This window comes from Centrocercus urophasianus, unplaced genomic scaffold (assembly GCF_019232065.1).
Source record: "Centrocercus urophasianus isolate 14NV4802_14NV808 unplaced genomic scaffold, USGS_Curo_1.0 seq_21, whole genome shotgun sequence".
Taxonomy (NCBI): Eukaryota; Metazoa; Chordata; class Aves; order Galliformes; family Phasianidae; genus Centrocercus; species Centrocercus urophasianus.
In genome coordinates, this window is record NW_024884767.1 from 4,656,431 (window position 1) to 4,672,706 (window position 16,276).

At 33.2% G+C, this 16,276-nt stretch overlaps 1 protein-coding gene across 9 annotated transcripts in view; it reads right to left on the reverse strand.

Annotated features, from left to right (window-relative positions):
• MEF2C (myocyte enhancer factor 2C) overlaps positions 1 to 16,276 on the reverse strand; it is a 122,214-nt gene that overhangs the window by 104,589 nt on the left and 1,349 nt on the right. The window contains exon 2 of one of the 9 annotated variants that reach the window (XM_042822871.1): positions 9,057 to 9,150. The exons of the other annotated variants lie outside the window; for them this stretch is intronic. The gene's annotated coding sequence lies outside the window, so the exon portion shown is untranslated. The remainder of the gene's footprint in view (positions 1 to 9,056; positions 9,151 to 16,276) is intronic. 9 annotated transcript variants of the gene reach the window in all.

The following is a 16,276-nucleotide window of genomic DNA, read 5'->3' on the forward strand; positions in this document are numbered from 1 at the left end:
GGCAAGATCTTTTGCTGCTTGCAGTGGCCTGCCTAAGCATCATTTTACTTGGGATGGAAGTTACCAAAATCACTTCAAGAATAACAGTTTTTGTGCACTTACAGAACTAGAATGATGTCTCATACCAATATCTTGTCACAGAAACATGCGGTAGGTCTACATTGTGAATTGCAATTTATATTGCTAATTCTAATGCAAAATACTAGAGAGTTTCCATTTTGTTCAATCATATGGATACTTTCTGTACAGAAGGAAACTGCGTACAGAGCTGTAATTCATGTTATGTTTCTGCTGCTTACATTTCATATTTTAACTGTTCAGTTTTCAAACAAACTTAAACAGAATTGTAAGACTTTGGAAACAACATAGCTTTCTGTCTGTTCCTATTTTCACATTTTTTAGCTAATGAGCAAAAATTTGGAACAGTTATTGAGATCATATATTTGAAAGCTTAATAACTTTGCCAATTTCAAAAAATGTTAACATAGTATTAGCTCTAATCAAACTTATCTTTCAAGATAACTTAAGAAGTGGTACTACCAAAGGTCTGATTTATCTGTAGCCATCCTAACACTGAAGGGTTAATTCTTCTGAATACTATGAACAATACATTGCAAAATACATTTTTATTCAAAAAGTGTTCATAATCAAAATAATATCTGTATTTTTGCAAAGAAAAAATTGTAAGATAAATGGAAAACCATAATAGAAATATCCAGATAACTGGTTACTGACATTCTTGTTTGCTGAATGTAGTGATCAGATTCAAAATGAAACATTGTGAGGTATCTACTATATTCTATAAACATGTTCAGCTTCTACTTAGAAGACTTAGGCAAGTAGAGTGTAGATGCCACATAACCTCCAAATCTGAGAGCTGTTAGAAGAGAGACGTCAACTCTGACCCTAAACAGAAATTCCCTGTCTCTGTTACATTATGGATAACTGTAACATACTCTTGAGTAATATGCTGGTCCCTTATCCCTGGGCAAACAGACAAAAAAAAAAAAAAAAAAATTCTTTTCAAAAAGAGTCAGTTTCCTGAACAAACAGCAACTTCACTAGGGGCAGCACTGGCCCAAGATATCCAATCTTTTAGTACGTACATTTAAGCATGTGCTACATACATGAAATACATTGATGACACCAGCTCACATCACAAAAAACAGGCTACTTCTGCTCATGAAAGATTTCTATCTAGGCTGATACAGAAAAAAAAAAAAAAAAAAAATTGCATCATACCAACACAGAGTGTTGTTCCCTCATTGGAAACAGGCTAGTGGCAAGGCACAGGAAAGTATTTTCAAGTCTAAAAGCCCATGCCGTTCAAACTTTGTAAATAGCAAGAAAGTGTAAGTTTTTCACTGTTTATTTTACCTAAATTCTCCAGTGTATAATCATACAACAAACCAATCCCTTTTAGACAATTTTTTAGTTCTTTAGATGCTACTGTTAACAGTCTTAAAAAAATAAATTTAAATGTATAGGACTTGCCAACTTATACTATATAGCTGTTTATACAGATATCCTCACCTTACCACTAGAGTGTCTATCAATATTTACTCCCTAAATGCCACAGGGAGAGTGAAAATATTATTCCATGTTCAATATAGATAAAAGAAAGGGAAATATAAATCTAAGTGCTCTGCTCTATGCTAGTATGGAAAAGGAGATCTCAGCCAAATTTTTTTTTTCTGCTAATCACCTGATCAGTTTTTCTTGTGGATGTTCTATTAAAGATGGAAATTATCAGCTATGTATAAAATGAGAAGGAAACAGTAAGGTCTTTGTATCTTCTCATTTGTGATATATCTACATATATCTATATGTAAGATCAGCAGTGAAGTCCGAAATGTTCTGAAACTGATGGAAGAGAGGTCTGTGCAGTAAGTATTCTTGATTTAGAACTTACCATTTGATTTGTCCAATCTAGATGTGTATAAATTTAATGATTTTTTTTTTTTTTTTTTTTTTTCATATCAGGTTCCAAGTAGGATCAAGAAGGTCCAAGTAAACAGTTTTGAAATTCCTGGACTTAGCATTTAGATCAAAAAGGAAAGTACTGCTATTCTGAACTTTCTGAACTGTATTTCAGTTTGCAATGTTTTTTTTTTTTTTTGCTTCTTCGTGTGAGAAAAGTATAATTAGTATGCCTTTAAAAATATGCTTTAAAAAACAAGACAAATGCAGATTGACATAATCAGAGGATATTATAGTTTTTCATTTGGTTTTTGGCCTTTTTTTCCTGCTGCTTCATAAAAGTATAGACTCTAGTGACATATCAGGATATAAAATCTGTTTGGAAATATAATAAATTTTCCTTTCCATTTTATATAGGCCAAGCTACCATGCTGTAATCTTGGTCTTAAAAGTGTAATAGCTAAGTACTAAAAATGAGTATTTCTTGAATTAGAAATTCAAGAGTTGAATTAGCAGCCTAGAAATCTAGCATGAGAAATCATCTGAGGACCCTAATTCCTCTTAGCCTTCTTTTTACACTTTGTATGATAACTGAGCAATCAAAAATATTTATCAAGTGGACATAAATTTATTAATGATTCCTTTTGCTTCAAATTTTAGGTCTCAATTGAAAAGTCATTATTATTTGCAGAAACTCTAGGAAGATTTAGCATGTAACAAAAAATAATACTAAGAATAATGGAAACTGGAGATTACATTCATCTTTTAACATAACCTGTAAAAAACATTTTGAGTATATATATATGTATACAATTCCCACACTGGGATACACAAACAAATATAAAAGCACATACAAAAGAAAAAAAATCACTAAAAAACCAGCATATTTCTAAACCGTAATACGGAAGGAGTGTAAGTCTAGAACAACAACAGAAGAGTTTTATTTTATACATGTGAATAAAGAGCACCACGTGTTTACAGACTGATTATTTTTATGAGGTCTAACTGTGAAGAGACATTTTGACAGTTTTATTTACATTCTAAGGCATACCCAGAAGCATGCATTTATGGTTTAAAAACCATATATTATTTGTATATAAAGCACACATGTATAAATATATATATATATACATATGTATATATACATATGTACATATACATAAATATATGTACATGATCACAGGAAGTCATTTTATAGAAACCACAAGCCTAGCTAACATGGCAGTCTCCCACTGCACAGTGCCTTTTGAACATATATACCCTATCAAGAACATGAAATTAATTCAAAAACAAAGAAATGAAAGTCCAAATACAGAACTTTAAGTATATAAAATCACACTTCCACACGAATAGTGTTTAAAAATATGTCCTGAAGAATACAGATAAAATTTCTCTCAATACTTTTGATTTATGTCACTGTATGTACACAGGTATATAAAAGGCAGTGCAGCCACTAAACTCATTAAATGAATCTTCGATTTTGGGAATTAATGGAGATTTCCAGTGCTGAAGAACAATCTTTTTATTTTTCATCTATTAGGAAACAAAAAAAAAAAAAAAAGACTAACAACTCAGAGAGATCAGCCCCTCTGAACAAAGCACAATTTGAAAACAGAAGTTAGATCATTAAAGATGTAAATAATAGGATTACACGCACACTGTCTTGTAAAACAAACTATATTCTTCAATAAGCATCTGAGTGCCCATACGTATTTAATGTTAACAGTTTTTTAGCAGCTCAGGTGGAGCGTTAGTTGCCCAGTATTTACTGTAATCCCTGTCCTCAGAGGAATGGAGGTAGAACACAAATCGGTAAGGCATAGTTATATTTACTAAATTTGAGGTGTTGATTCATTCTTCACTGACGAAGAAACAAAGGGAACAACCCATCACATTATCAGTGGTATTACACGGGTCAGACACCTTCCCTAAAGTTTAACACACTGACTTGTCCTACTGAACAGTGAGAAGAACAGCAAGACATTTCTGAAAGCAAAAAGACTTACATTTCTTTTCCTTTTGTCTTCTCAGTTTACCCTCATTTGTTCACTATTAATTCTTTGAGGTAGAAGCTGCTCATTAAGATGTAGCCAACCGCTACTCAACCTCTTCCTTGTGCAAAGACTTTGCACAAGAAAAAAAAATACCCCCTTATGCAATATACATTTATATTTTTCATATGTGCTTATATTTCCATCTCCTTGTTTTTAGGCATTGAACAATACGTATAAATTGGAATACAGAATTTAAAAGAAAAATCAGAAAACTTTCTAACTAAAAATTATGTTCCAGAAGAAGCAGGAATAACTGCCACCATTTAAAACACAGACAGGTCTGGTGACTCACTGTGATAACATTCCATATACACTACTAAAAAACCTGTATTTTACAAACTACGAATTAAAAAGAAGCTAACATTAAACAAATACCCTACTTAACTTGATGCAAAGCACCCTGGATAAAATCCTATGACTGAACAATATAGGAAATAAAAACAAAAGAAGGAATTTATTCTCAGTTACTTTTTAGAAAAGAGAACTCTGTATAAGCCACTACAGCAGCGTATTCTGTCACATTCTTTCCATAAACTGAGCCCTGTCAGTGACAGCAAAACAGATTGTGTGCATCTGCTGGGAATGAGCCAGATGACAGTGGAAGAAACACACATGGATACCTTGGCACAACAACTAAAGAAGTAGAAGAAAAATGGACAGAAAGAAACAGAAAGTTTTAAACTTTAATTAAAATAGGCTCTCTAGCAAAAGTGAAGTTATCTATGAGTCTGGTGCAGACTGTGTTTTCCTTTAGACTAGAACTTTCTAAAAACAATTACATATTTATACCATACATTATCTTGCTGATGCCCTATGGTACTCGTATGGCCACCATTCCTACAGTATCTGGCTTTCACAGAATTTACCTTACAGTAATACCATCCTCGTTTTTCAGGCTCAGAGTTAATGCACCAGCAAAGTGATATCCTTATGGTCATCTAAAATAGCTTCCAGAAGGAGTTAAATCCACACTGCCTAAATCCATGCTGCCATCCTAAAAATTAGAACATCACAGAATCACAGAATCACAGGGATTGGAAGGGACCTCCAGAGATCACTGAGTCCAACCCCCTGCTAAAGCAAGTTCCCTACAGCAGGTTACACTGGAGAGTGTCCAGGCTAGCAGCATCAATAGCACAGCTGAGATTTCTGATGTAACTTGTCAGGTGCACTAATGCCCTAATGTTAGAGTACTAGTAAGTTGAACATTTACTGCTAATTTTAGGTATAATAGTACTTCTGTTTGAAAGCAGAGCTAAACACTTAAAGGATCCCAGACAGGCATGAACCTTCCCATGAAATGGGAAGTTGCACCTGAATGTGAGGAACAATTTCTTTACTGTGAAGGTAATTTACACTGTTGTTTTACCTTCTGTTTTACTTTAAATATCAAGAGTAAGATATGACTGCCAGCTGAGTAAAGATTAGTATAGCACCTAATAGTCCAAGCAGCTCAAGTTATCTGCTTAGACCATCTGGAAGCCTCATGAGGCTAACAGTCTCAGTCTATTATATATTTCATATTCAGTGATTACTTGATAGTCTGATTTTAATAGAATTACAGTACTGAAGTGAAATAATTTGGTATTTATAAAACACATATATATCAGTACAGTTAGCCCCTAGCTGAGGGAAGCTAACATACACTTGTGAAGCCACAGAGAGGATCTAGAATAGTTTACAATGCATTTTTATGTTCCACCTCATTTCAAAATACGTGAATGCCAGCCACATATGTACAATCTTTAATCCACAAAGGAGACTTTGAAAACTAAGACTGCTGGTAATGTTCTTGATCCAAGAAGTGGTAGATTTCTACATACTCTCTTAAGTTTTGTCCAGAGCAGAAAATATCTTTTGAAATGTTCTATTCAGACATTTCTTTTGTTTTTAATAAGTATTGCAAAAAAGGCAAACTGGAGCTGAGAAAAAGAGGTGGATGTTAATTAAGAGCATGAGTAATATAAAGCAGTTTTAGAGGGTCGTCAAATCAGTGGAGTCACTGTAATACATGAGTAAGAACATACTTTCACATATTGTTACATCTGCATTACTGCTAAATACATTGAACATTAATACCTTTGCATCTGTGAATTCAGAATTTCCCAATTATAGTGTGAAGAAAAGGAAAAAACAGTATGCTTTTACAATTCATAAGCTATTTCAAGCTCTTGGATAAATACTAGTCAAGAATGAGTACCAGCACAACCTTTTAGCCAGAGCTGTTGTTCTTCTTCATTCACTCAAACATAATAATGCGGTCAGGAAGTCAGGTTTGGATTTACACCCACATATTCAACAGTCACATCAACTGTTCAAGAAACTGGCTGAAGAGGCATGTATTCTAGGCCACAAGGTCTTTTGTAAAGGACCACCCAAACTCAGAAGATGACTGAGAACAGGCACATAATGGCTACTTTTGAACTGGTTTGTTTTTGGTTGTTTTTTTTTTGTCCTCATAAGGGTTTATTACAGCATTCTAACATACCCTGAGTAATTTATCTCACCCCGAAGCTGTACTTTCTGTCTAAAACAACCTGTAATCAGTTAATTAGCTATTTAAATAAGGTTAATTGTCCTCATATTTAAGAATCTTTTCATGCTTCTATCTGAAATTTCAGAGCTTTGCCAGGTGCTCTATATCTCCACCCAAGAAACAAACTGAAATGAAAATAAAAGACCACTAAAAGATATGAAAGACCAAAAGTTAAGTATTGATAAAAATAGTTTCATATACTTAGATGAGTACATTTAAGAATGTAAAAATATGAAATGCTTTCTTCTTATATTGTATTTTGCAAAGTAAAATTAAACTTCAGATAAAGCAACAGGAAACACTGCATGGGAATTAGTTGTTTAAGCTAGTTTTAAGCTCTATTACAGGCCAGAAATACAGAAGGAGTTTTTGAGTAAGAGATAGAAGAGTGCAAGAGACCAACATAGTAGCTATGGAACTATGGCATTCCAGTGAAATATGACTCAATTACAGTCCTTCAGTCCATTTGATGAATATTTAATTATCTATACAAAAACGGGATGCCTTACACTGGGAAACTGAGAATAACATTCTCACTGAGTACTCCAAAGCCAACTGACTAAGGACCTTTACAGAAAGACAGAATTGTATTTTCTTTGAACAGCTCCAAATTGAGGATAGGAAGAAACTGAAATCAAGTTTCTCAAATCCTAACTTTGTGATGTGAAAGTAACTTAATAGACTTAACTAAATAGAACTTAACTAAATTAACTTAAATAGAACTAAATAGAACTTAACTAAATAGAACTTACAGACTTAATCTGGGGATGTGAAGTCCAGAAGTACATGGGCCAAACAGCAATGTAAAAAATAAATTCCTTTATTTTATGTTGCTCTAGGCCTGCCTACTCTATTTAGATACATCCTGGTATCTTGAATCAATTTTAGAGCATCTCAATGAATACTTTCAACTATCTTGCCCTTGGAGAACTGAGACACTGCATAACAGACATGCACAAAGTTTACAACTGTATTTAAAATTACACTTAAATGTTTCTTAAACTGTATACTTTATGCTGTTGAGCAGCTTCTGCACTTTTTTTGTAGACTTCTAAGTTTTGCTACTGTTGCCTGAGATAAAGTATACACATATTTTAGGGACAAGCATTGGTGAATTACACGTTCAAGATATATAATATATTTTTAAAATCTCCTTTAATTATGTTTTGTAATTCATATTGAATGATTCCACTTCCTGGTTTTCTTGAAAATCATCACCGATGGGTTTCATGTATCAGATTATTATATTTGAGAATCATATTTAAAATTTGGACAATTCTAGAGAATTTATTATGGTCACTTCATATTTTTAGATATCTAGTTTAGATCACCATATATCCAAAAACTTTTCAGTTCACAGGGATGATACAAGAAATTTATTTAATTCTTCTGAATTTAAGACAAACATTTAAAACAACATATAAAAATAGAATACTGCTCATTCTTTTCTTTCCCAAGTATCAGCATGAAAATCTCACAAAACTAAAAAAAAGTCTATAGACTTTCTTGTGTTCTTAAAGATGTCTTTTAGAAATATCTACCTTGTATTTTGAAATTCTGTCTCTCAAACATGGAAGCTCTATTTTTAGAATGGTGTTTAAATTACAGAGCAATCTTCTGATCCATTAGCAGAATAGCTTCCTCTTTCCGATCACATCTGGAAAACAGTAGAGTGAAAGGAGAGAACAAATTCTTTCTTCCTGTCCAACCTCAATATTACTTTTTATCAGATAGCACTGGAGATAGCTATTTCATGTTTTGTTTGGTGTAGTCAAAAAAGTGATCGTCTCACGACAGGTCTCTCTTTAATCTCATACAGAAAAATGTGGTAGAACATAGCGCTACTGTTTTGCAGATGACATTTAGTGACTTGTAACAGAAGTCAGCACCAGAAAATCACCACTTGTCCAGATACATGATGAGTGCTACTCTTCAAAACAGACTAGAACATCTCTCATGTCATGCTTTGCTACATCAGATATTGCTTCATATTAAATGGCAGGAAAAAAAAAGGTTAAAAAAATACTTCAATTGAAAAATGGCGCAATGACTGAAGTATTTTTCAAGGGAATTGGTAGCAGGAAAAAACAAACAAATATTTTTAAAATACTGTGCAAAAATACCACTTCCCTGATTTTCTTTGCACCTAAGGATTTGCGTTATACTTATAACCATTAAACATTATCCTTGATCAGTTAAAAATGCCACCAAGAGGACTATTTTTCTTATCCACAAAATATACAGTATTGGGATTGTTACGAATATCTACTTAAAGCATAACTGATCTAAATGTAATTGCCTCAACAGAGATTTAGGAACAGGTACTTAAGATAGATCCTCATTTAGCTTTATCAAAATCAAGTTTTGGAAAAATCATGGAAATATTAGCACATCTTTCTACTTGAATGCCAGTAGAAAATGTAAAAGAATACTGTTTCTGTCCTATGAGTTTTAATTGCAGCATCAACAATAAAAACAGAAGTGTCAGATCCATAGATGGAATTAGATTATTGTTACTCAGAGAAGATACACAGATTTCTACCTACCAAGGACAGAGGTAGACATTATCCATTTCTACATATGCATTCACAGGCAGTTCTGCTTTAATTAGGTAGCTTGCAAATTATTCAATCGTGTTTCCTTTTAAGAAAAAAATGGAATATTATTTTCCAATTAATACATATTTTAGAGCATAATTTAAAATTATTTCCAATTGCTAGCAACACATCACACATAAAAAGATTGCTACTAACCTAACAAGCTTAGGTTATAATTTTTTAATGTCTTCTGAGAAGAACTTCAGTGAAATTCTGCTTATTCTAGTTAGTTTCAAATAAGACTAACTGTCTATAGGCTCTTACTAACATCTAAGGCCAGATTTCTGAACTTTAAAATTTATGTACGTGTGCTTTGGATAAAGTTACACATTTTGCATGCCACTGCAAGGATGCATGCCCCGTCTCAATATTTCAGCATTAAAAAAAAAAAAAAAAAAAAAAAAAGTCATGTAGAAGTTTGGGTAAGCATGCAGTTTCACACTTGTACATTGCAGTGGGGGTAATAAGCTGTTTTTTTCTCATTCTGCTGCTACATCAGTTCCTTATTAGCACCCCATACACCTAGATATAATAAAAGAAAAACAGAACACTTCAGTATTCTTAGAGCAGAAGGGTTCTCATCACAGACTGACTCTAAGATCGGCTCTTTTCACGTGTAATAAAATGCATTTAAACAAGCATTCTTATTATTTTATTAAGACTGTTGCCCTGCATGTAAGAATGAAAGGTTACTCTTCGCAAACCAAATTCTATACACTTCAAAAGGAAATTTGTTTAAAAAGTCCGCAAGATTAAGGTTTTAAGTACAATTACTATGGATTGTCCACCCTCCTCCATTTGATGCCATCTTTCCAAATAGTCGATAGCCACATCCTTTCTCATCTTCCCAAATGCCCTCCTCCTATATGCTGCTTCTCCCACTTCTCACATTCAGTACAGACAGAAGATACACTCAGGACACAGATGGACAGAGGTAAAACAGGCCTAAGCAAAAGTGAGTGGAACACAGTGCCTCCTGTTTGTTTCGCAGAATATCTTCCAAATGTCCTACTAACTTTTCTTACACAGGTATTCCCAAGGATTACTGCAACCAGAGGGGAGCTCCAGGCAGTGCACGTTTAAAGATAAAATGCCAGAACGAAAGGGATGAAAGGAATACAGGTGCCAGCTCTATGGAAATGGCACAGAACCTCAGTGTCCTGTTTCACCCTTCCCCCTGCCACAATATTTAGGGAACCAACCCCCCTCCCCCCTCAAAGATTTTAAATCATCTCTACTGTTGAGTCCTCATGGATTTTATAAATGAAAATTACCCTCCTCTAGCCTCTTACACGGGTGGATACGTTTGAGAACATCTTAATTTCTACAGTGATCCTTCAGTAACTAAGTTATTGGGATTAAAATAGCACAGTATCATTTTTAATACAATGTCAAACAGCAATGTATTTGTCATAGGGGAAAAAATCTACTAGAAATCAAATGCATGACACGTTACTATGTTGCTTCTTAGTTATAAAAGTAATGTTTCAGGTAGACATTCTACATTATGTTTACTTTTGTAGATTTGTTTTATAAACAATTTCACAATCCTCATGTCCTTTGTACAGATTTTGCTAACAGCTATTGATTGACTACTTAAAAGTAAACAGTAAAATGTAACTGGGCATGGGCTCCACAAATGACATGATCCCTGTATCTATAAAAGCAAATACAGATGATGATTTTTCTAGTTCTGTTCATTTATGTGCATATATTCTGATTAATAGGATTAGACAGAAAAGACAGCAATATCTAAGGTGAATCCTGCACTGGCACACGGTTAATAATAATTTTCATGATAAACTTCACTGAACACATTATATATTCAGAGAAATAAGAGTAGAAAAAGACCTGTTAGATTGGAATCCAAGTCCAGTATCAGTAGTTCTTTGTAACCTGGGAAAAGAGGCACAGGAGTTTTGTGCTATTTTTTTAATTCCATCCCAAATTTGTGGACTGTTTTATAGTTAATTTAAGGCAGCAGATACTGACTTTCCAGGACTGCTGAATTTGCCAGGATCTCTTAAGCTCAAACTCTTGAAGCCCTCCAGTGCCAGGGAAGGTGGCAGACAGCAGAGATATGTATCTCTATGCTGCTGAAGCAGGTGACTACTATGTCACCTGTTTAGTGAACTGCAGAAAGGGCCTGGCTAGAGTCCTGGCTGCTGTAAATACTGAACCTTTCAAGAGAATTTACTCATTAAAATAGTAAAGAAAATTCTCAAATATTTTAACCAGATTAGTTTTAAAATAAATAAGGTATTGTACTTCTAGAGTTACCTAGGATGTATTTCTGTAATACAAACTAAAACTATTTAGCTGTTTTTGTTTTTTTAAAAAAAGACACAAAAAACCTTAGTTGAGTTCTGCTCAGCTGTATTTCAGAGTAATAAGTTATAATCCTACACTTCTACACTTGTATTGCTCTAAAGAGTCTTCTTAATGCCTACTTCTATTTTTCTTTCAAATTTACTTTCTCTTTGCAAAGGAAGATGCAACGTAACTGTAAGAGAAAATGAGAAAATTCTATCACTTTTTCATTTTATCTTTCCTTGCTGAATAAGAGATACCTTTTCCACACTTTGAAATACTTTCAAGATGCACAGAACCTTAAAGTCTTACACAAATAACAGATCCCAGAATTGCCTTTTAACAGTTTAAAAATGATGGGGGAAGAATGTAATACAAACAAGGTTGATGACAGTATACAATCCTAAAAACTATATTTTTATATATTGTAAAACTAAATAATTATTCTCATGACCAAGACCTACAGATATAGATGTAACTCCCTGTATTCACTGGCAAAAAGCTATTTCAGATGTAAGCAGGCACTGAGATTTACCATGTGGTGATAAAGAAGACGTAAGTGTTTGTTACCTGGTAAACTTACAATTTTTGATTGCAAAATCTGTTTCCTTCTGTTTGAAGGAATCTGTTCTCCTTTCTGCTTGCTTAGTAGAACAAATATATCACAAATTCTTTTCTTGAAATCCTTAAATACTAGGCAATATTTTCAATATCTTTATTAAATGAATCTCATTCTTTACATAAAATTGTGCAACATTAAAAAGTGCTCTCAGCCTTTGCTGCTTCTTTATCATTATAAGATCGTACCTGACAGTTCAAATAGACAGCTGGGGCCCATAAGTTATATTTTATCGCACTGACGCTGGGTAACTTTTTGGAAATTACACCCTCCTGTCAAAGAAATAAAGTATTATATTGTTCTATGATATAAATCTAATACAATTGAATGTTGTTTTTTTTTTTTTCCAGGTATTCACATAAGTTATAAGTCAGACTAAACTTGTAAGAAAAGCACACTATAATTCAGTCTTTACCATTCCAAGCTGTTTCAATATTGTACAAACAAAACTGTAAAGTGAATGTTTCATGGATTTGAAAACTGTACTAACAGAGTTTCTTCCAAACACGGTATTGAAATAACCAGGAACAATTTCAAAATGTGATGATTTAACTATTCTTTAAGATTTGTATTAAACAGGCATGTTTCACACTAGTCCTTTCTCTTTTTCATTTTATATGGCTGCATGGCACTTCAAGATATTTCAAAAATTTCTAAAACTGCAGTTATAGGGGTCACTTTTGGAAACATAATCCTATCAAAACTTTAAAAATTTCTACTTGAGACCCATAGTACAATTATTCAGAAGTTACTGTGATGTACATGGGAAACAAAAGAAGAAAAGGAACATGTACTCTTATGTATGACATAATCTACAGCTAGAGAAAGCAAGAGTCAAAGGGAATCAAAATGTGCTTTCAGTGTCCATGAAGATGAAACATCTCAATTTACAGGAGTTTCCTGTCTGATTATAACAACACGCACAAAATTAAAGACATAAATATTAATTTTATGTATCGCATAAGATGAAGGCAATGAAAAAACAATGTTTACATTTATGGTTGACTCATTAGTGTTTTATTATGTGGAACACTAGGAGGCATCAGTTGGGTAAAAAAAAAGAGGGTTTTTTTGAAAAATGGCAAGAAATTAGCATAGAAGTAATCAGCTTGAAATTTTCATACACCCAAACGTTAAAGGCTGAGTATTACAATTAAATTATGCAAATGGCCTGAACTCCTTCTCAAGGATAAAGGAAAAAATTTAATCATAAAGGAACAGCGTTTCATTCCACAACTGTTTTCAAAGTAGACCTCTATTTTACGCATGCATCACAAAGTATAGTTTTACTTTACATTATGTACTTAAAAATAACTAAATAGACAGAAAGTAAGATGACTTACTTGTTTGTTCCTCAGTATTATACTTTCTGATAAATCCGCACAGTACTCTCCTTTGCACATAAGCTCTTACCAGGTCAAGTGCTATGAATTTAGTATCATCCCAGGCACTTCTAAGAAATTTTAGTTGATACTTTGAGATATCATGTAGGCAAAAATGTTTTTGAACATTCAAGTGCAATCATATTTTATGTTTTAACTATATTTCCCAAGGGAGGTGAATGAAAAGTGTCTTTAAAATTTTGTATAACAATGCTACAAGTGGCTCCACAATATAGTATCAAGTAATACAAAACCACTAAGGTCAAAACTGAATTTTCCTTCAAATTGCATTTAACAATGACTAAGCAACAGAGTTATAGTTGTCTTATAGAATAATCAATTGAAATTGAAGTGTGTCTTGCCATGCTGCAGCAATCAGCTTTTATCTCTGTCCAATCAAAATGACATGTGAACTGCCTAATCCTTCCTTTGTAAGGAACATAAGACTTTGTTGTCACTGTTGGTTTTGTGAATCGCCTCTATAAGCTGGTCTGATTTCCTAAAGATGACAGATCCTGGTGAATAGACAAGCTCTACTGCACTGCAGTAAATGAGAGAGTGAGATTAAGGTGGAGGACTTAAGACACTAGCTTTTAATCACCTGTCTACATGCAACATTGTGTGCCAGTTCTGAGAAAATTACCTTAAAGCTGGCCCCAGGGCTCAATCAATTCAGATGTTTAAAAAAAGTAGAAAATTTGGAATTTTTTTGTTTTGTCAGCAGTTGTCTAGCACTGTTAGTAGTTCTTACTGACCAGAGCTGTTTTTCTAAGTCCATTTTTTTTCAGACGTAAGGTTAGAAATTGTATTTTCAGCCCTTTCAAATACCAGAATACTATCCTGACTCTTAAGGCAAAAGTCTTCTACATATTACATATGTGATAATTTGCACATTATATGAATAAGTTGTTATAGAGCCTAAACATGAACACAGAAAAATCTTCTGTTAATACCACATAGCAAGATATAAAAAGCTTAAAATACACCACAAGTATAACTACTCCACTTATTTTTCAAAATGCTGAAGCAGAGACCATAAACTTCTTAAAACTGCATGGCATTTATATAATCTTTAGAATTAAATCTTTATAACCCATGTTATCAAAAGAAGACCACTACATCTCATTTAATTTTTAGATAATGTGTACAACTTAAAATAATAACATCCAACAGGTAGAAAAGGAACTTAAATATTGAAAAACAAATGCTTTTTCTTTCCAGCACCTAATACCAGCTCACGATTTCTTGCTAAAGAGAATACAGAAATACTACTTAGCTGTCTCTTAAGATGAACTGAACTATTTTGCTGAAAAAAAAGTTAAGCTCTTATAGAGAAAAGTTAAAATAAAAGAAGATGTCAAAAATATTCAGCTCACGACTTCTGCTCAGTTCTTAAGGTATTTAGCATTATAGTTATATTTATCTACTAAATCGTGAGTTATCAAAAACTTTCAGAGGTAAACTTTTGGAAAAAGCTGAAGAAAACTCAGGTTTCTTTGTCTACAGTGCTTTAGATGTCTTAAAAAGCACAGCTATTTAAGGTGTCTATTTCTTCGTTTTAAACATACATGTTGCAAGTACACAGACAAAGAGAGTTTATAAAAAAACCCCAACATTTAAAGAAAATGCACACAAGGTAGGTATTCATATAATTTTTTTTCTTAAATCCCCCAATTAGCATCTAAGGAACATAACTCCAAAATATTTAATGTCACACACAATATGCACCATTTAGGACCAATTTCTACAAGACTCTTAAGATTAAGATTCCTTTTTTTCTTGTTCAATCAATCTGAAGAAGAAACAAACATGTCTGATTTCTGGATTACAGGACACCAAAAAGGGACGCTCTTTTGCCCTCTTTCCTAACAGAGCTGTGGGACAGGCAAGACTGTGAGGTTTTCTAGGGGCCTGATCCTGCAAATCATTATTTATGAGACTTTTCATTTACACACAAGTTGTCTCAGCAGTCTCAGTGGGACTTGCTAAGCACTTTTTGCAGGAATTAAGGTTTTCACATTCATGTCCCTAATTTACCTTCTAATACAAGCTATGCAAGGTGTAGCAATACAATAAAAATATTTATAAGCAGCAAGTTTAAGGTAAAAGGATGCTTATTATAACAACAACATAGACATCCTGAATTAAGAGACATTCTCTTAACTTTATCCTGAAAGAAATTTTCTATTACTTCCCAAGGGACTTAAGTGTTAGCACAAACTTCAGTATTAGACGCAATATAAATTATGTATTCATTAATATAACATTTATTTTACTGATAAACTCAGAAAAACTGTTTTTTGTTTTTTTTTTTTTGTTTTTTAGATTTGGTGTTAGATTCCTAAAATCATGTCACAAAAATAATTTACAAGATAACAGATCCTCAAGGCGCCTAATTCCAGTGTTTGAACTGGAAATCAGTATATAATACATAAGTTACACTGACTCACAGGTGGTTTTATTTCTATACTCTGCCAATCCCTCTAGGGATTAGAATTATTATACTTCATATCAACAACTTTAATTTTCAACCACAATACTCTGGAAAGTGCTGGTAAAAAGTAAACTAGTCACATTCCAATTGGCTTATCATCCATCTTTTAAAGTAGAGATATGAAACTAGGACATTTGCCATTAAGCTGATCATCAGATATACGCTAAGAAAATGCATTCTCTGTCAAAGCGATTCCTCTCTGATCACAAGTCAAATAGTGACAAACTGCCTTTATCTGCTAGTCTTTTGTCTTAGGTTGTAATACATATTTGATTTTAGGATTCAAGTACTCGCTGATAATAATAATAATAATGATAAACAATAAATAAAATAACTCTTCTATAAAAGTCAGTGCTTAGCTTCC